Raw genomic sequence first — 22,302 nt, 5'->3', positions numbered from 1 at the left:
CAAAAGCGACGTTAAACGGTACTCACTTAATTTGATACATGTATTATCATGTTGTTTGGTTTGGTTTGATTATTGTTTGAACACAGACACTTTGGCAATAGCAAAACGATCAGCTGATCGTGTCGTGAAACTTCTCAAATCTGGGCCCGTGAAGATCAAAGGTAGAGTAGGCCTTCAGCAGCCTGTGCTTACCATTGGTTCCCTATTGCACAGATCGATACTATTGATCACTGGATTGTCTGGTCCAGGCTTGATTATTTGCAGACCGCCGCCTGGAACATATATGTGGTATATAACTAAACTCACTCACTCACTCACTCTGACATCTGGTCATATAAGCACCGGGTAACATATGTCATATAAAACTTCAATCCAAAAAGGTTTGGAATCTGTGCTCTGTCGAGACAGTATATACCTGACCACTTTCTGAATGACAGTTGTGTATTCACAGCTTTCGTCCGCGGGGGACTTGTTCCTTGTTCAAGGACAACATACGGTACTTGATCAAGACAACCAGTTGTCCGACTTTCATTGTTTGGCGAAGCCCCGGTGATTTATTGGGACAGAGTACTCTGTTTGTGTGCTTGGGAACAGGTGTTTGGCTCTGAGTGTGTGGGTTCGAATTTATGCAAATGCTAGACCTGATGTTATGAAGAGAAGATGCACGAATGATTGATATTAATTTGGAGGTTGCTTCATTCTCTCCCAGACATATATCAACAACACAATCTTGTGGTTGACAGCATGAGCATCGATCTACACACGATGACATTCAACAACTAAATCAGCGTGTTTCTTCACTCCTTACTGGTGGAGATAGCGGACTGGTTAAAGCGTTGACTCGTACCCTGGATCAATTCCCCACTTGGAGACAATGTGCGCTGCCCATTTCTGGCGTCCCTCGCCCGTCATATTTCTTGGAATATAGCTAGAGCGATATAAAAGCATACTCACTCACTCTTACTACGGGTATGGATTGCTGAAGACCTCCTTTGATAAGACACTAAGGTGATCGTAAGCCACTAAAGTAAACTTAGTACAATGTTAAAGGATGGGTGTAAAGGTTATTACCTTAGTAAAGGCTGCTTCGTGAAAGGAGCCCTAGTTCTAACCCGTATTTTCAAAGGGGTTTCACAAGTGTCCATTGTTAGGCTGCATATACAGAACCTATGATTATATATAACGCTCCACCTTTTTAACCGGAATTCTTTCAGCATCTGATAGCAAGAGTGAGTGAGGTTTTCGCAGCACTCGGCAATATTCCAGCTATATGGTGGCACTCTGTAAATAATCGAGTCCGAACATTAGCTAACTGACAAAAGAAAGGTGACTTTAAAACGTAGGTGATTCTACATGATCATAAATAAGCCTTCAAAATAGACGAAAATTAATTAACATCACATCTCATAAAACTGTCCTAACTGCGTTTTTGCAATCACCATGAAAACCCAGACCACACACACATACACGCACGCACGCACACACGCGCGCGCGCACGCACGCACGCACACACAAACGAAACCCCGATACGCAGCACTAATAGTTTTTCTTTTATTTGATGGATTTTCAACTTTTGTCAAGCACTGTGTACCTGATTGAAAAAAAAAACCTTCATAATTATGCAAATAATCTCAAAACGACTAACATCCGCCCGTATCACTGATCACTATGTGTCGTTATTTGTCCAAGGTTTATACGTTCATAATGATATCATAAGCGCAAAATCCAGCGTTACCACGTCCTGCCTTTCATATAGCTCGTTCTCGGGTATGTCGCCGGTGACCCGGGCCTCGGGTCTTTGTCTCAGCTCGTGGTGTAGCCAAACCACACATACCGCCCTTTGATTGACACAAGTTTTTTCTCTGTCGGGTGACATCTATGAGATTAAACCCGACAGTGGAGAACGTATCAGCCACGGACGTTGTTGTCAGGTTCTGATACCATCACGATAACCTGTTGTCGTTTGCTTCAGTGAAAAGTCGTCTGCTCCAGTGAAAAGTCGTCTGCTCCACTCCAAATGGATTGAATTTCGCGGGAAAACGATTTTGACGTCGTCAGCAGACGACAGTTCGCGTGTGTACTGTTTCGATTGCACGGAACAGGGGCATGCGAGACAGATAGATTTACACTAGTTCAAATCCCGTGCAGTTGAAGTTGGTGGTATTTTTAACACCATTCGAGTTGCGATGAGCTGAGCGGAGACGGTGTACTGTGTACGTTGTTGTAGATGGAGGATGATAATGGATTGTGACACATAACCGCTTCAAAGGTGTGTCTACATTTGGATGTAGTCTTGCTTCAGAGTCAACCTCGGAGGTTGAGAGATTCTTCTTACATGTAAGCCTATGTGACGGAGTTGATACGACGAGAGAAATGTGTGTATGGGACATTCTGAAGAGACATTTGTTTGTAAATCAGTCTTCAACAACAACAACAACAACAACAACAACAACAACAACAACAACAACAACAACAACCTGTGCCCAGTACAGACTCAATCGGTGAGATCAAAAAGTGAGGTTAGGTTATGTAATGGAGCTGTAACAAGGAAAGTCTTTCAAAGTAAGTGTAATTTAAAATACAGTGATAAATGATATTCATTTAAACATCGTATGTGTAATAGCATGACATAATTGAAATACACACGATGTCTGTGGTCCATTGTTGCAACGTCTGTAGGTATTGCTGCTAATGACTTGACTTTAGAATGGCATTATTGTCACCGTATTACTTCGCCAGTGTGTCTATTTATTACATAATTACTTTATGTTACATAATTACTTTTAAGAGTTTCTGGCTTCGTCGCTTATCGTGACGATATTTGGTGTCCTTAGTAATAAGATATTTTTAATAAATCAACATAAGGCTCTGCTCTCTATGTGTAGTACCTGCAAAAGGCAGATTGTGCAACTCCGACTCAATCGTGAGGATGTCAGGGCCTAGATTTCCGAAGCTCTCTTAGTACTAAGATTTAAACTAATGTTTATGTATGGCACTTACGACTATCTTAGCGCTAAGAGAGCTTCGAAAATCTAGGCCCAGCGACGTATGGTACAAGACAAGGTGCAGATTTGCGTCTGACACTATTTTTGACAGTAATGCCTCAAATTTTGAAATTCTCTACACATGTCTGCGATAAACTGTTTTGAAAGATGTACTGAATTCGTGAATGTCGTAACTTCCAACAGAAAACTTCTGACTCAGTGCACATAGTGATCATCTGTTCCTAATTCATCAATTCATGGTGACCATAACGAAAACTATATAATGTATCAACACATGTTGACCACAAAGCAAAACATATTCCAAGTCATCAATAGATATATTCGTAATTCTTTCAGACATGGCGAACACATTCCAAAAGATATTCTTAATTCATCATATCATGTTGACCGTATTCACAGTATCCCAAATTCATCAATGCATCGTGACCTTCATAATGTAGCAAGAGGGGGTGACAATAAAGCAGAAGGTATTCCTAGTACATCAATAAATGATGACCATAATACATTCGTATTTCTTTCATACATGGTGAATGCATTCCATTTCTAAATTTTCAACGCATGGAATAATAAAGATATCTCAATTTATCAACACATGGCGAAGATAAAGCAGCAGATATTCCTAAATCATCATAAGATGGTGACCATTATATATTTCCAATTTTTCAATACATGGTGAACGTATTCCAAAAGATATTCCTGATTCTTCAAAACACATAATTCATAATTCATCAGCATATGGCAACCATAAAGAAAAAGATATTACTAATTCATCATGCATGGTTTTCCTAATTCATCAACAGATAGTGACCATTGTGTACACGTGAAGGCACATATGATGTCTAGATAACATTTAAACATTGACCACAATTGAACGTTTCATTCATTTGAATAGCAAAATAACTGTGTAATATAACATCACATAATTCTTTTAACATCACAGGACACATAAATCAAATATTACCAACAGAGCTATAACGATTAGTGGACTTTAACGCTCCTACCAGCGGGCATTGAGTGCCCTACGCCAGTCTCCTGCTAAATAAAATCAACAGAACCGTATGAACATGGCGTTGACATATCCGGTATCAATCTAAAAACGGTTATCTCACGGCTGTAAAACACCTCATATATATTCTCGGTGGGAGTCGATCATAGTGGACATGGGCGTTCGTCACAAGGAGTAGTAAGTCAACAAGAGATAAAATATGACCTACCTTCGTCACTTTAAGGCAGATGGATATTAAGCTATTTATATCGTTTAGGCGACAGATATTGACAGATATGTTTATTTGAATTTATATCAGAAGGGAGTCGGTAATCCAGACGTTTGTGTACTTTGACGCATACCGGTCCTGAAGACCACAGACCTTCCTACAAACGGCAGGGTCAATCTCCTGGTATTGCTTCCAAAATGAAACACCTTGTCCTATAAGTGTTTGTAATGCCACTTGATATTTTCTGTCTTTAAGTCTATTATTTAAGCGAGAAATGCCTATCCATAATGGTATCTGAAATCGTGAAAACCATTCCACAATTGTACATAAAAGCGAGAAAATCCTCTCAACAATCGTATAAAAAGCGTGAAAACCGTTCGACAATTGTACCAAAAAAAACGAGAAAATCATTCCTACAATCGTATAAAAAGCGCGAACAACACTCCACTATTTAACATAAAAGCGAGAAATCCCTTTCCACAATCGTATGTAAAACGAAACAACCCTTTAAATAGTCACAAAAGCGGCAAAAGCCATTCCAATCACAGGAACTCCTTAATACGGAGTCCACTCTGCGGTTCTAATATAACACAAAATGAATTGCTGTCGACTGCAACTGATATCAAGTGTTTACAAAAATGTAAACATGTAATGTTTAAACTAGGCAAACGCACATGGTTTCAAGACGTCTTCTCGATGGTAAAATTGGTTGCAGCGTCTTCGGGATGAAATGAAAATATAATGCGAAAGAATTCAAGACTATTGAAGGCCGGTGGGAATGTTCATTAGTACCAGTATTTATTACAGTATCCTTACAAGATTGGGCAATAACTATATGTCTTGAGAAATAATTTGACTTATGGACTATAAATAATCCTTATTTAGAACGAAACTTAAGGAAACCTAATAATTATGTGGTGCTTTGGTCATTTTGTATGTCTCCTATCAGTTGATGATTAATATCACATTTCATTATACCGAACATAACATAAATTACATCTGCAGAGTTGGACTTTATTTAGCGATTTCTGTTGTCGAGTCAATGGATTTTGCTGTTTTGAAAGTATTGTCTCTGTACGTATTCATATAAGATACCATATGGGAAAACACGTGTCATCATATAATTAAGATTTATAGAACAACTGCTTGTTTATTGCACAGAACAATGTCTCGTTGTAGACCGTTTTCAAGGTAAAAGTAGCTTGAAACCTTTAGCGTGAAAACGATGTAGGACTCTAAGTTTGTTGACAGCATAAACCGAAATATGAAAGGTCGTTTATTAATTGACTGTAGAAATATATTATCATATGTTCATTGTAAATTTATTGTAATTCACCAGGCTTCACTTACAGATTAATAAACGTGACAGCCCCCTTTTCACGGCTGCAGTAAGCCCTGATGAAGGCACGGTTCACTGTGCAAGCACATGTGCTTATGAAATTTACTAATCCATCCAAGAAAACCCTTTGTAGTTTTACATCAACGCCAATGGAACCCATTATGTAACCTTGCATTGTTCTATGGCTTGTTAAAATGTAAGTTTACCACTCAATCATTGTAACCTCTGTAAATAATGTACAAGGGGGCAACGGCATGCAGTTCATAGAAATATAAACATTGAATGGGTTCAGGAATAAAGTAACGATACCATGTGAACCAACTACCAACTTCGAAGGTCGGACGTATTCAGATATTGTGTGATGCTATATGAACGATTAAACAAATATCTCAACAATAACACCCCTTCAAGAACATATATTTCAATAACTTTAAATACACCCCTGTTAGTGAGTGAGTGAGTTGACTTTTACGCTGCACTCAGCAATTCAGCAATACAGCTTTTAGTGCTAGGTTACTATGTACAAACTATACTTTGAATGACGTCGGGTCCAAACTTATGCCTGATTTTATTATTATGTTACTTTTTATGTTCATTACAGATTAAAAATACACATTACACATAAGTTTTTGAAAGACTTTGATGAACTTAATTAAAGTGTAAATGATATGTGTAAAGGAATACTCAGTAACTGAGTGTAAAGGACAAAAAAGCTGTCAAAATTATATGACAATTAGTGGTGACACCATGTGTTCACAAGGAGCGTAAGTATGTTCTGTCGGAAGTATCCTCCATTCAAATATTTAGCCAGTAAGCAGATATTGACATCCCACTGTTCTACAGAAAATCAATCTATACTCACAGAATCAAAAACGGGAACAAATGAAAGTACAGCGTTCCTTTATTTGTTTCCAGTTTTTCACTCACACTGCATACCTTCTATAGAAACCTGGGATTTGTTCTCGGAAGGCCGATTATATACGCTCCGTTTGGAATGATTTCAAAACAAAAATGGCTGTTATCAAAGTTCAGATAAGTATAGTTATATCAAATGAAATTGTTTTCCTTGACTAAGCAGAAAAAAATAATAAACCACTTAACCTCAACACATTAATAAGAAACTAGTTCGTTTTTCAGAGCATTACAAGAGATATATCAGAATTCAAAGAAATTCAAAAGGAGCTGACTATTACAGAACTCTGCAGACTCCATAATTCAAAATATCGACCTGCAACAACAATGATGAAACAAACCAGATAATCAAGTGATCGATGAACTACTAATGGTTTGAAATATTTTTTAAAATATTTTTTTTATTTATTTATTTTTTGTTGTTTCCATTTCAGATGTTTTGGGTTGTTTATTTCTTACTTTAATGTTTCTAACAAAGATACGATGCTATCTTCAAATGCTAGGTAAATGGAGACACGATGACGTATGCCCGGGTTTCAGCATAGCCCATGTTAGACATGACAGTCCGTGAAGCAAATTCATGCTTTGTGGGTGGTCTAAATGTTTCACCTTGGAGACACTGGTCTTTGATCATGCTGTCAGACACTGCTCAGACTCTCCGACGGGATAATTCACAGACTGTGTTGCGGCGAAAAACAACATTTATAACTCAGTACAGTATTTTCTTGGTGGTAATCTAACAGGCATAGCTTTCGTCCTCCCCGGTCAAGCCGAATGAAATGGGAACAACAGCGGTGTAAGCTGACATTCACTCATTCAGTCCAAGGTCCTTCTGTGATAGCGTTCGGACGTTTTGCATACCTGGATTAGAATTGATCTTTGTCGACCCATGCTTTACGTAAGAAGCGACTCGCGGGATCGGGGGACATGCTCGCTGGCTTACGTAGTTCGAGGCTCATGATGTTGATCACTGTTTGATCCAGACGCGATGATATACAGACCGCCACAATAAAACTGAAATAGTTCTGAATGCTACCTAAATCACCAAACAAACAAAAAAGTTCCCACTACCGTGATTCAGTTGGATGAGTTAGTTTAGTTTTGCACCACAGCTATATTCCAGTAATATCATGGCGGGGGAGACCAGAAATGGGCTTCACACATTGTTCCTTTGTGAGCAATCGAACCCGGGTTTTCGGTGAGGCGACCGAACGCCTTAAGCATTCGGCTACCCCACAGCTCTGATTCACGTGAAAGTTTGACAAGAACAGCGGCATAAAATCCCACTCTGTCAATGTATCTTAAGTACGTTCTGTGGCGATCGCTCTGCATCGTCCCACGATCCTTGCCTGTCAGACACGCATCCCTACCTCCCATCCCCACAGTGCGTGGATCAAGTTTGACTGCAATGCCTCTGTGTCGTAGAAGACAGGTGTGAACAGGTAATGGCCACAGTCAGATGTAATCACTGCCGCTTTTGTCGCGTTAGCTCATCTAGTGTGAGAGAGAGAGAACCCTCCCAAATGGCCTGAGCACACAGCAAAATAGCAAAAGAATGGGGACATTGTTATCCAATGAACCTCAGCGATAGCCCGAGGCTAAGTTCCTTTGCAACACGAGATTCGTATGAAGTGTATGGAAACCACTAACACAGAATGACGCTGTGCGGCCGACGGGTCACTCTCAAAGGAGCTTACATGCTAATCCTTCCATTGGGTAATACCTCCATCCGCCATTAGCCTCTCATTAGGTGGGTGGGAGGTATTCGAAGGTTGTCAGGTACTCGTGCGGTGACAGGGTGTTGAGTGCATGCACCATGGAATAACATCAGGGTTTTCTGTTTGGATTTGGAGGCTGAATTGTGCTCGAGGGGTTAGTCGGAGAAGTTGATATTATTTTGAGGAAAATGTCATCCCGGGTTTGTATTAGGTGTTGTGTGTACACAGATGGAGAGTGCTTAATATGAAACATGTGTTGATGGTTGTGGTTTGTTTTGCTACGACGTTGAATGATGTAAACCAGAATGCGCAAAGGAGGTGATAGATCCCTGGGGTTGGCTTAAAGTAGATTCTGTGCTGGCATTTGACGTCTGCATTTGTCTGTCATGTTTAATCCAGGATAGCATACAGTTCCTGTGCTTGTCGTGTTTGCTCTACATTGTATTAGGTCCGTGAAGATCCGGGGGAGAATTGGTCTTAAGGAGTGAGTGAGTGAGTGTAGTTTTACGCCGCACTCAGCAATATTCCAGCTATATGGCTGCGGTCTGTAAATAATCGAGTTTGGACCAGACAATCCAGTGACCAACAACATGAGCATCGATCTGCGCATTTGGGAACCGATGACATTTGTCAACCAGGTCAGCAAGAGGGACCACCCGATCCCGTTAGTCGCCTCTTACGACAAGCATAGTCGCCTTTTATGGCAAGCATTGGTCTTAAGGAACTCATGCTTGACGCAAGAGGCAATTATCGGGATCGAATGGTCAGGTTCTCTGTATTCGATAACATCCCATGATGAGTATCACTGGGTGACATTCGACAAGCGTGTCAGATTGCCTTAACACCCGATTCCTTGACGTAAGATGCGACATCATGGATTGGATGGTCATCCACTCACACAAGTGTGGATCATGTCTCGTTTTGTCAATCACTGGATTCGTGATTTACAGGCCGATGGTTTTTTTTATCTCCAAATGAGGCGGCTAACGAATATAGAAGACGTGTGTGTCAACATGGCTGTTTGAAGTTCAGGCGTTATTGAAAAGGGCTACGCATATAATTAAAAGTGATGTAAATAAATAGATCAACGTTGTATCTTTCATTTCACGCTGTCATCAGTCAGGCAGAAACCAGTTACCTACCTTTGAACGTGTGGGATTCGATCGCTCAAGAGGTTTACGAATGTGACATTTCCAAAACGGCTGAACCGTTGGCGCATGGTTTAAAGAGATGTAAAGGTTATATAATATGAACAATCGTAATTAAATTGCGCAACATGTCCAGTGAGGCAGACAGTATCTGCCCGTTAACGACCCACGAGCGATATTATACGTATGTACGATGACCATTACATTAATAATAGTATTACTAATTACAACAATGTTTCCATTTATATAGCATCATACATAGACCATGTATACTCATAGCGCTAACAATAAAAGCGCAGCACATTATTACCCAGGAAAGTACAAACTTCCTGTTAAGCGCTAGAAAGTTATAGTCATGACTTATCCCACTGGGCACCCACTTTCTGATGGGTGAACAGCGTCATTTGCTTAAGATGAGACCTCATGTATCACATGCCACCGGTCACAATCAAAGACGTTGAAAGTGGCACGTGCTGGTCCCCTATATATAAAAGATACAAAAGTAGGACTGATCTGTTTAATTGGCAATTAGTGAGATACAATAAATGTATGGATTACTGCTTCTTTATCAGATGAAATTTCGACATTTTGTGTTTTTCCATAAAGACATCCACAAGCTATGTAGCAAACCTTGTTCTGGAAGTGACAGATATTAAGCGAATAGACCACGGCGACAGTACCACTTTTCGTTCCATGTTCCAGCAATAACAGTCTTATGCACGTGTTCGACTTAAATCACTGAATCATCTTTGTAGAAAGTATCTGAATGCCCCATTCAAGTTTCCCATGACAGACGCGTCTGGAGGCATTTCTCCTTCAAAGTGTCGATGCAGCTCACGGTGACGAGCCAGTTAGACCTTCAGCTTCAAGGCATCAAGTCATCATTTTATACAAATCCCCATAAGCTCAGTGTAAGTCAAAATTAATATATTTGATACCAGTTATGCAGTTATTATCATAAATCTCTCTGAAGTACATAATGACCCCCATGTCACCCTGCCCGACCCCTGGGGCAAGGCTGCGTATGATCCTGTCCCGTGATATACCCAAGATAGCCGGTGATGACAGACGGGTGACCTCATAGTGCCTTTATTGCTGTCATAAGTTGTCCACCTGATAGTTTTATTGATAAAGTCAGTTAGCATGTATATTTCATAATGGCGACATTTGTTTCAGATGTCAATGACATGCATGGTATTCTAAATCATGACAAGCGTGCCTTCTTTTCTTGGCGCTTGTCCGGCGGAATATAAATCCATACCTATGTTACATAACTGAAGGACAGCAAGTGGTATGCTTGAATGAGGCTTCTACATCCAGCACTAAGGTGGTTCCCGGCTCCCTTTGCTCGAGCCAACTTGCGATATGCAAGACGGGGCCTAGCTTACTTCCGGTACCAAAATTCCGTCAACAGGCATATATTCAAGAACAAGTCCTGGTTCCAAATTGTGCGACCGTCAAATATGACTTTACTAGACCGGACCAAGTGTAAAACCATGCTGGACTGTTACATCTATTGACAGTTGGCGAATTTGTGGATGATTAGATCGGAAATGTGTTATTCCTGCCATGACCATTCGAAAACGTTGTTTGTCACCGGAAGTGAAAAGGTCTCGCCGTGACCTACTTTGGGGCCCTGTTATGCCAGGCTTTTGATGAGATTTGCATGACAACAATCAACCAATCGCAATTAATCAGGTGCCACACTGAAATGACAGTAGTAACTTTTTTACCACATGACCGTATTCTACATCGCCCGACTCGTTAATTAGACTCTGCTTTTGAAAATTTTATTTGTGAATACTGAAAGGATTTTCTTGCTATTTGCTATAGGTTTATAGGTTTCTTTTTTTTATTTTTTTAAATGGCATATTCATTTCTTTGTTTCATTTGATTGTTTTATATCACCCATTCTTCATCAAAATCCTTCAATCTTTCCATATCTTAGCCTCTTAATCGAAAATTAATACGTGTTTGTATAACTGAACACGCTTCAGTAGAATTATGCTGGGGTAGTCTAATGGCTAAAGCATTCAGTCGTCACGACCGACACCCGGGTTCGATTCCCTACGTGCAATAGGTGAAGCAAATTTCTGGTATCTCCGTCCTTGATGTTGCTGAATATAGCTAAAAGCGACGTAAAACTAAACTCACTCACTTGCAATGTAGTTGTTAATACCTTCAGCCATAACTTAGATACGTTAATGTTCAAATGTGTGTATTGCATGTGCTGTAGCGCTTCACTCTCGGTGATAGAGGAATAGCAGCAATTGTAGGTAGGTATTTGTGCGTGCGTGCGTGCGTGCGTGCGTGCGTGCGTGCGTGCGTGCGTGCGTGCGTGCGTGCGTGTGTGTGTGCGTACGTGCATGCATGTGGGTAGGTGAGTAGTTTAGGTGTGCACGCGCACAGTACCATTATATGCAAAACATACCTATAGTAAATCTGGGAACACACTCTGCTAACCCTCATCATTTCTGAATGACAGAGTCATCACTTACGTAAAGCCATCAGAGCACCACACCCATGCAAATTCGATACGTTTTGTTGATTGCATGTGGAAATCGCGACAACTGGTTCAATTACACAGTATATTAAGCCTAATCCATCGCTTCATTTACCATGGCAAGATATCATAACATCATCGACTTATAGTCAACTCACCCCTTTGATATTCGACCAGGCAAATTAATCATATGTAGATAAAAAGCCAAGATAAAAACTGACAGTACATTTCGAAAATTACTACCTCGTCATGTTGTGTGGGATAATGTTCCTAAACTAAATTCACACGTTCTATATGTCATGTGTTCCGACTTTGGGATACATTCCCACATGCTGTAACAATAGACCGTTATTCTTGCAACTATTGCGTGATTTTACCACGAACTTCTTTGCATAATTGAGCAATAAGCCACGGGCGAGAACTCCATATCACGTGATAACTATACGATCTGATAGGATGGTCTTCTCGACGAGACAGTCAACCTAATATCCGTATATCTTGGATAGGGATTAACGGAGATTTAATGGTTGGGAAACTTCTCCAGATCACTTTTGAGAACGTTAGCTCACGTTCAATACTGTAATATCAAGCCTGAGAGTAGGATGGCTGCCATGACATCATCGTTATGGAGAGTTATCGGTGCATAACGGCCTTGGTGATCAAGGTCACTGATCTAACGGTTTGTGATACTTTCTTTGATTAAAGACGTTGGGCTGAAGTTTGAACCTAGGGCAGGATCGGGTGTTTACAAACAAGGCTTTCTGAAATTTAGTTAGTTTAGTTGTTTTCTAAATTGCCATTTGTAACCACAATGACGAAAACACAATTAGTCCAGGATCCTTGTATTACACTATCACTACTTTCATGTATGTGTAGGCTGATGGTTAAATAGTTTATTTGGTCATGATCATGGTGAATGAGTGAGTGAATTTAGTTTTAGCCGGAGAGCCACTGTCTATCAGCCACCTGCTGTACCAAACGATTCCTAGCACTGACCCACGTGTTCTAAATTTAACCTCTTTATCAGTTCATCTCCCCGGAGCTTATTTTAGTTGTGAAACTTGAAGAGTCACTTACAAATATATCTAAAAGTCCTTGTCCAGTTTCACAGAATCAGTGCACAAGCGTTTTGGGGAATGATAAACTTTTATAGTCTAATAATAAAAGTATATAGAAACTACAAACAATGGAAACATTTGAAACAGCCATTTGCTGCAGACTATCAACTGAAGAATGTCTTCTTATAGAGGTATCTTACAACATTGTTCACTCTTGCACTTGTCCGAGGATTTACAGATTCCAAGTCCCTTTTCCAAGTGATATACCAGGATCATTTAAAGAAAGGTATAGTCTACCGTGTTTTCACAGTTTCAAAATGTATGTAAACATGTTACACAAGGATAAATGGGTTATTTGGAAATGGTTGTAATTTGATATGTAAGCACCACTGAGTTAAACGTGGCCATCCTCTCCATTTACTGCAGCATTTCATTTCAGTACTATACTTGTCAATGTTTTCTGTAATTAGAAATACATATACTTTTCGATCAGTACCACATTTGGTAACAATTGCATACTTGACTGACTGGGATTGTTAAAATTTCAAATTATATTATGAAAAGAAAGTGTTTGAAACATACAAACTTTATACATGACAATACACAATAATATACATTAAAATGGCTAATGAAATTGGCGAATTATTGATACAGCAGCTTTATTTACTTTCCATTTCAGAAGCAGCACGGAAGAACCCAACGTGCACAAAAGGCGTCTGACTGCGAACTGGAAAGCCACATAAAACTGTGGTTTCGGTATGCTCCAGACTGGGACGGTGGGAGGAGGGAAAGGACCCTCCTCGCCAAGCAGAAAAAGAACGTTGCTGCTGCTGCAGCTGAGACAAACGTACAAGAAACAACTCCATCATCAAAAACTGTGTTCCACAGGAGATATCGCTTGAGTGAGATCGTGTGATAGCTCCTGGGAGATATCGTCTTGACAGAAGATTTTGTACAGTGCCCTGTCAATGATATCACATCATAAACTTGATGAAGTCACAATGCTATGGCATCACTGCACTGCAAGTCTAATGGTAATACAGTTTTGAGAGTTGTACATTTTTCATTGAAAACTAATGAAGCATGAATTTTGATGATGCACAGAATCTCATTTCGTTACATTTTATTTTAAAAGAGAGAATTAAAGTTAAGAAGATACATTTAATTATTTTGTTTTCTGGTTTCAACCGCATAGATTCAATTTATTTACGACATACACACATTTCAGCACTACTGAATTGCATATCTTAAGCCAATTCGTAGATATTTGTTAAAGATCTATTTTTGTGTAAGATATAATAATGACCTGTGAACACATGTTCCGCTTCTTTAAACTTTTATATTTCATTCTTGTTCAGAAAGCTTAGAATCTAACTTACAGTTGGTAATTACTGTAGCAAAAGTGCTTTTACAGTATCTTTACAAATGCTGATTGTCACAACCACAAAAGGTGGGTGGTAGAGAAAACCAGGATACCATTTCTTGGCCTTAGTCAATGAAGAATCATATATGTAAATTAAAAAGCCAGGATGATATGATTGGCAAAAGGAAGGCACACTATTGGCTACAGACTGGCACGTCATCATTGGGCCAATGATGGGCCAGTATTGGCTACACATTGGCCTGCCATCATTGGACCAATGCTGGGCCAACGTTGATAATCAGCATTGGCCCAATGCTGAAAGCCAGCACTGGCCCAATTTGTTTTACAGCAGTGGCCCAATGCTGGCCCACTGTCGCCATGTTACCTGGGCCATGATCAACAACATGAGCATGGATGCACGCAATTGGGATACGATGACATGTGTCAACCAAGTCAGCCAGCCTGACCACCCAATCCCGGTAGTCACCTCTTTCGACAAGCATAGTCACCTTTTATGGCAAGCATGGTTTGCTGAAGACCTACTCTACCCCGGGACCTTCATGGGTCGCAAAGCTAATGAAGGTCAATTCTAAGCCAGAACTTCAAGCGCATTAGATCGATTCTATCATCTGGGTATTTGATATGACATATTTTTAGTGACATATGTTTGATTACAGCAATTTCACTACTTCAATCTCTCACTCACTGACTCTTACCATCACTTGCTGACCCATTCACTCACTCAGTCACTCATTCGAAAATATTTTGTTCAGTCTTAAAGCGTATCTTTGCCTTATGTTAGTATTATCACCGCTATCACCTAACATCTTTATCACCTTCGACCACTTAATGAACATATGATGATAAATGCACGAAGAAGATAGCAAATAACATCATCCTCATCAACGAGAATCCCTGGATAATGAACCTTTAATCCTATTTTTAAGCCATGCCGATTAGCACACCGTTGTCTAATCACAACATCTTGTTATGTCTAAGAAGGCGGTCAATGACCGGGCTGTGACGCTATCATACACATAAGTAATTCATAACCTCATCAGGGGGTTAGGATAAGATAACACTAATATCCAATTTTATCTGACTACCTTAATGGAAAAGGAGACAGTTTTTTATATAGTTTTAAGAGGTTTTAGACGCTTCTACCTGTCGTGCAGAGTTATGTCCCCTTGCTGTCATGAAACTCGACTTTTGTAGTTTCAAACGCGGCCATTTCGCATTAAAGTACGATAAAATCTTTACTTGTTGATACCCTGGCTGTCGCTCGGCATAAACAGGAGAAAACAAGAATTGTTCAACTCGGCGTTCACATTAAACTGCGGCTTTGTATATCGTGGGCATGTATTGTATTGTGAGCATGTGTTAATGAATCACTCTCACAAGCGAGATGTTCAGGAAAGGTGAATACAACGTTGTTATTAATATTACATATGAGTATTTACAGACTCTGATAATTGATCATAGTTTATACTAGTCACAACGCTGTTATTTATTTATTTATTTATTTATTTATTTATTTATTTGAATTTCTGAAAATGAGAGTGGTTGAGTATCACTGCACCGCGGAGGCACATTATATAGTTTGAGTGGAACAACATTTGTTGTGTTGGAATTTGTTATTTGTTTCACTAGTTATCAGATTTAACAATTCTTGTAATCCGTAAAACAGTAAAACAAGTTCTCAAATTTCAATATTTCCAGACAGTTCTTGTTTTTTGTTGGAAACTGTGGTAATAAAACATGATTGTAAAACTTGATACTGCTGTATTGCTCAGAGCTAAAACAAATGTGTAAACACAGATTTTTTGTTTTTTAAAACAGTAAGGTGTTGTCCTTTGAAGAAGCTAGTAATAAGTATTCCGTTTCGTAATTTCTTCAATATACCGTACTCGTATGGAAGTGACAAAGGATATGACAGGATGTCTCTGAAGAAATGTATCCCCTTTTAGCTTATGCAGAGAAAATATAAAACCCGATTTAAAAATTGCGACTTTGAAATTCGAATTTCAATGATACCACAACCCTTTTCACATATGCCTGTTACCTTCAAGATGACGGCACGAAAAGTGTCTACCACAACGATGGGTGTCGAATTTCAGAGCCGGACAATGGCTTTCATTCACAGCAACCGGTATTACTTGTTTTAATATTAATGCTGCCATACTGTGATATATGCATGAAAAACACACATAAAAATCAACACTGTAACGGAAAGGCTAGAACACACACAAAAGATACGGTCTGCAAAACCGCTGTCTTTGGATATCCTGCTTGGAGGAGCAGACGCTCTGTCAAGTTGTTTCCTAAGGTATGTGTAGCCCATGTACTCAAAGGGTGCTGGGGTTGTTTAGCGGATAAAGCGTTCGCTCGTCAAGCCGAATAACCGGGTTCGATTCCCCACATGTGTGCAGTGTGCGGTGTCCCCTACCGTGATATTGCTGGAATATATTGCGTCTTCTTCTAAGAGCTCCCTCGTGTGCTGAAGGACATATTCTTACCTTGTAAACAGTGCTCAAAATGGTTAAATATCACTATAGTAAATATGTTGAAGAACATCCAATTCCTTCTTATAACTTCATTTAATCAGCTATGGTAGATTATCAAAATATGTTAAAGAGCGTTCTGTTTATATTACTGAACGTAGTGTGTAATATTAAATCTTCAATATTGGTAGACTAACACGGGCATTCCGTATAATGTATACTATGTATATGCAGCTCACAGTAAGTTAAAGAGCTAATCTATCTTGCTAAATGATTAAACTATCGTAAAGAGCTAATCTATAGTGCTAAATGACTAGCTATAGTAAAGAACTAATCTATCGCGCTAAATGATAAAACTATCGAAAAGAACACACTCGTCGTTTTAAGTTAATACTGTACTTACTACATTCTGTAAATGAAGATAATATGCAGATTATCTATACATGTATATGTATACATATGTAGATAGGTAAACGTTCTGGAACCGTGACAAACTCATATCAACATGAATAACATGGGCGTACCGTATTATGTATACTGTTTATGTATAGCTCACACTAAGTTAAAGAACTAATGGTTAAAATATCGTAAAGAACACACTGTTGTTTTCATAGTCAAGCTGTCCTTAATATATTATGGTACACGATCGCGGTATCCACACATGCGACGTTCTTTGGGTAATTTTTCAGTATATGTATACATGTGCAGACACATTTGTGCACACATTCGTAGCCATTTGAAAAACACGGGCGTACCTTATACTGTATACTATGTACATACCAGCTTACAATAATTAAAGAATTAATTTGTCATGCTAAATGATAGACATTTCATAAAGAACAGACTTCTTTTTTTTCATAGTACTACATTATATCGTAAACATGGTATGGTAAATGATCACAATATGAAAACATGTGACGCCTTGCAGCTACATTATCAAAATATGTATACATGTGTGGATGGGTTAACGTTCTGCAGTCGTGACACATTAACTGTAGCAATATCAATAAACGTGTGTTCCGTATATGCAGTTCAAAATAGTTAAAGAACATTCGCTTCTCTAGTATTTCGATACGTAATCTGTCATGGCAACTGATGAAAAATAAGCCTTTTCCCTTCATTGTTTACTTTGTTTAATCTGTTATGGTAAAAGATCGACATATATTAAAGAAAATCAGATTCTTTCTTATTACGCTTCTTTATCTGTCTTTCCAAATGACCAAAATAAACAAATTCAACAAAACGCAATTCCTCATTGATACTTGACTTTGTTTGTCATGGTAAATGATCAAAATATGTTAAAGAACAGCCAGTCTTCTTTATATCATTACATCTTTAATCTGTCGTGGTACAGCAATAGCACCAATAAGGAATAAGGTTTTCTTTTATATATTTTCGTAACATCACTGCGTTGATAGATACGCGTTCAGCAATCAGGACCCGTTTATACGAAAAATACATTTACACTATTCCGTTTCTTTTGCATATACTGACGAAAACAGTGAATTAAAAAAGAAAATTAAAAGTGTTCTGTGAGTACAAATTATATCACAAAATAACACAAATATCTTTATTACATTTGTTTAATTGATCATTTGATGGTGTCACATATCAATTGGTGATAAAGATGCCAAACCAATCTCTAATGCACACAGTGATTGAGTGATTAATGTCAAAAGGACTTTCCAAAGTGCACACAACTGTAATACATAATAATAAATAATCTCATGATGTATTATAAAACAGTTTCCTTATCTCAGTTTTTAACTGCGATGAGATTTGTTTTGCTCTGATGTAATAAAATGATAACAATTACATTTACCACTGGACGCTCATACAAAGAGTCAGATTAATCATTCTTAATCCATACATATCCATTGATTGTTTCCTTATCTTATCTTTCACAAAATATATACAAAGTCTGGTTAATCATTATTAATCCATATATTAAATGACTGTTTACGAAGCAAAGTGATTCGATCTACGTCAGAAATTTTTAAAATTTAAAACCTGTTATTGCTTCTCCAGCTTAATTGGCTCTCCTTAATTGTTAGTGTCATACCTCCAGGATTGGGCCACCTCGTTTTGCCAACTCCCAGATTGGGCCGTGTATTCAGTCAGCCGTCAGACCATAGTGGCACTAAACCGTCAGAAGTAATCTGCAAAAACAGATCCACAAAACTCGTGAAAGACACATTTTAAAGTACAGTTTTTATGTTGAAATATGATTTTGTTCCAGCTAGTTCATATGTTGTTGAGCCAAGATATGAGAAACACTTTAAAAACATACTGATGGCCATATTAAACTGTCGCTGGTAATCTTTTGGGGAAAAAAGGTCTAATATTCTCTTCCAAGAATCGCGATAAAGGATTCTGTATTAAAAGAGTAATTAGCCGCTACCTAGCACTTCAAGTATTGACATTGCCCCAACTAAGAACATGTGGTGCCATAGTTGTCTTAAATTGAGGAAACCAAACGGTTATATTGGGTTCCTTACCCAGCATGGTTCAAGATGGCTGCTTGGAGGCAAATATTCTGTTTCATAACAAAATACATGCCTTGGATTAAAACTTGTTTGCCAAATATGAAAACAGAGTTCTTGTGGGTCGGGGTTCTCGCGTGTGGTCTTTAACTTGTGTGGCGTACTACTGAAATAAAACTGTGTTACTGTTAAATGCATATTTCATGATAAGGACTAACACATACTTCTTCTATACGTTACTTTCTTTAACAAATTTATTGTTGAAAGACTTGCAAACAACTCAAATTTTATGCTCCTCTTAGCTTTATCGTAATATATAATAAGCATATTTATTTTTTATGATTCTCATTTTTTCAGTTCTAAGACTCCAAGATCCTTTGTTCTTGAAAATCCCAAAGTGACTTTTCACTCAACAGAGACTTGTGTAAAATTCACGACACTTTTATACCCATCCACGTGTGTGGTCCTCTGCACCTTGTCTCAGACCCCTTAACCCGCTGCAAATTGCATGGTGCAGTATTAGGGCTGACAGTTTGTCCGTGTGTGTAGTTTATGGGATTGTGGGTCTCATAGCCTTGGTGTCTTCGTGTCAAAGCACACTTTGAATGAGTGACAAGCAGGTATGTCTCTTAATGCACATAAAGACCAAGATATCTATTCAGAAAAATCTTGAAAGTGGGAGAGAAAAATACGTCTGCTTTCCTCATTTTTAAAACACTCTTGACAATATTGTTTTGCTGGTTATCTCATTTCAACACATTTGTTTTGTTCATTGACGTCATAAGTATTTTTTAAGTGACGTATTGCTTACAATAGCTGCAAAAACGTTTCCTTTTTGTTCATATATTATCACTACGAATAACTGATTGTTTTTGAACAAAAAATAAAACAAAACAGGATTTTCCAGTGACAAAAGTACTTTATTTCCACAGATGTATTTATAATATTTTTATCTAAAAATGTGAATTTATAGATCAAATGTTTTTAAATGGTAATCGGAGTAAGCGTCTACCTGCAGTTACATATTTCTATATAGACTGACGGACAAAATAAAGTATACTCATGAACACTGGACTTGACAACTGTGTCGAATAACCATTTTTTCTCTTTCATTTCATCCACCACCAAATATAGGTGTAAATCGCCTTTTCTCGTAAGTTTATTCGAAACAAATGGCTAAGATGGGATGTCACAAGTTCGCGAATAACAATGATTTGAGGCCTTCAGCCCAAAGCTAAGGTTTGAAGTTAATATTTTACACGTTTCTACATAACAGTACCCGGGCATTTCATCTTATGCAGAACGCATGATCACATTTTGTCATGGATTTTTAGAAGAGGAGATAAGTACATAAATGTGGTGAAATGAATTTACTGTACGTTTGCGAGACCCATTGCTGGAAAACATTGTACATTTTGTATACATATGGTTACACTTTTTCATTGATCTCATACTAGAATATGTATTGGAAAACTGGCCAAAATAGCAATTTAGTGTTTGTAAATGCAGATTTTTTTCAACCACCAAAGCATACGTTGTGGCCATCTATACATGTACTTTAACAAGAGAAAGGATATTCTGTAAACTGGTTTTGAACTGGACCTTGACATGCTTAACCGTATGAACCCTGATGATAGATTAGCACTGTGTCTGTTGATGACAAGACACCTATACGGAGACAAACACGACATCTACCTCCGTTGTAGCGGTTACTGTTGTCCCAGTCGACTTCCATGCAGATTTGTAATGGAATAGTTGGTGACAAGTCTGATTATACCTTACAACATCTAACATGGTGGAGCCAAGTTCGGTCTTTACCACCCGCTGATTGGCTGAGTGGTTTCACAGCTGAGACGCGATTGGCAGTGTTGCTCTTATGTGTTGGGCGTTTTCAAAATGGCTGAACCTTATATTTATGATTTTCTATGATATACGCCCGTGTGTGTTTCCTGAGATGTTTCAACTGTATTGTAACAAGATGGGATATGGGATCTATCATCTATAGGCATAAACATTCGCGTCTTGGGTGTGGAAATTAAATGAAGTTAACGGGAGTGTAATCTGTGCAAGTGGTACTGCTGTACGATACGTTTCTCCAATTTTATTTTACTATGTCTTGATTTTCTTCGGAGATGTTTTCAGACATGAATGCAAATGACGTGTTTTGAAAAGTGGTCTTTGTTTGTTATAGTCGTAGAGAAACAGATGTTGTAGGGCCAAACAGTGTCCTCCGCCAGTGCCACACCACGCAAAAGAGAAGTGAAAATGATTTAAACGAAACACACACACACACACACACACACACTCATACACACACACTCCCAAACATACATGTATATACAAGTACACACTCATACCTACAAACCACAGACACATCGCATGCATACCACACTGACACACACACATACTCTCGCACATACACACATACATCAGAACACACACTGCACACATATACACATACACTACACACACAATACACATACACTACACACACAGATACACATACACCACACACACATAAACCACAGACACGCTTCATACACATCGCACAGACACACATGCATGTAAATAAGAACACACACGAAACACCCCTAACACAACACCACGCACACACCCCCAGGCACAGATATATGCAAGTGTACGAGCCATATATATATATCCACACAAATCACATCACACAGAATACACATCCATCACACATCACTCACACAAAAATACCCCCACCAATTAATAACACATCAACACACTAACACAAACACAAATATATACACACAAAGACAAACAACACACTCAAACACACGCACACACACGCACACACACACTTTCAGTGTGAGCACACAACACATGCCCAATACCACTTTAGACAAATGCGGGAGGCCAATTTTCTCCCTCAGTGACATCCAAGGGGCCTGACAATCACCAGCAATGTACATCAGATCTGTAATACATACATCTTATATCTGTGTAAATGTAACCCACCTGTCAACTCCACATCGGACATTTACAACAGTGCCGCTGCAATTTACATCCGTCGGGGGACACAAATCAGAGACTATGA

General features: G+C 38.7%; 1 protein-coding gene across 1 annotated transcript in view; it reads left to right on the top strand.

The window, feature by feature from the left end:
• The first annotated feature begins 1,800 nt into the window (after window positions 1-1,800).
• LOC137281348 (protein Wnt-11b-2-like) overlaps window positions 1,801-22,302 on the top strand; it is a 138,053-nt gene continuing 117,551 nt past the window's right edge. Inside the window, exon 1 of the mRNA XM_067812523.1 lies at window positions 1,801-2,562. The gene's annotated coding sequence lies outside the window, so the exon portion shown is untranslated. The remainder of the gene's footprint in view (window positions 2,563-22,302) is intronic.

The sequence above is a fragment of the Haliotis asinina genome, chromosome 4 (genome assembly GCF_037392515.1).
Source record: "Haliotis asinina isolate JCU_RB_2024 chromosome 4, JCU_Hal_asi_v2, whole genome shotgun sequence".
NCBI lineage: Eukaryota > Metazoa > Mollusca > Gastropoda > Lepetellida > Haliotidae > Haliotis > Haliotis asinina.
The sequence above is the reverse complement of the archived record's forward strand: the minus strand, read 5'-3'. Positions and strand labels throughout refer to the sequence as shown.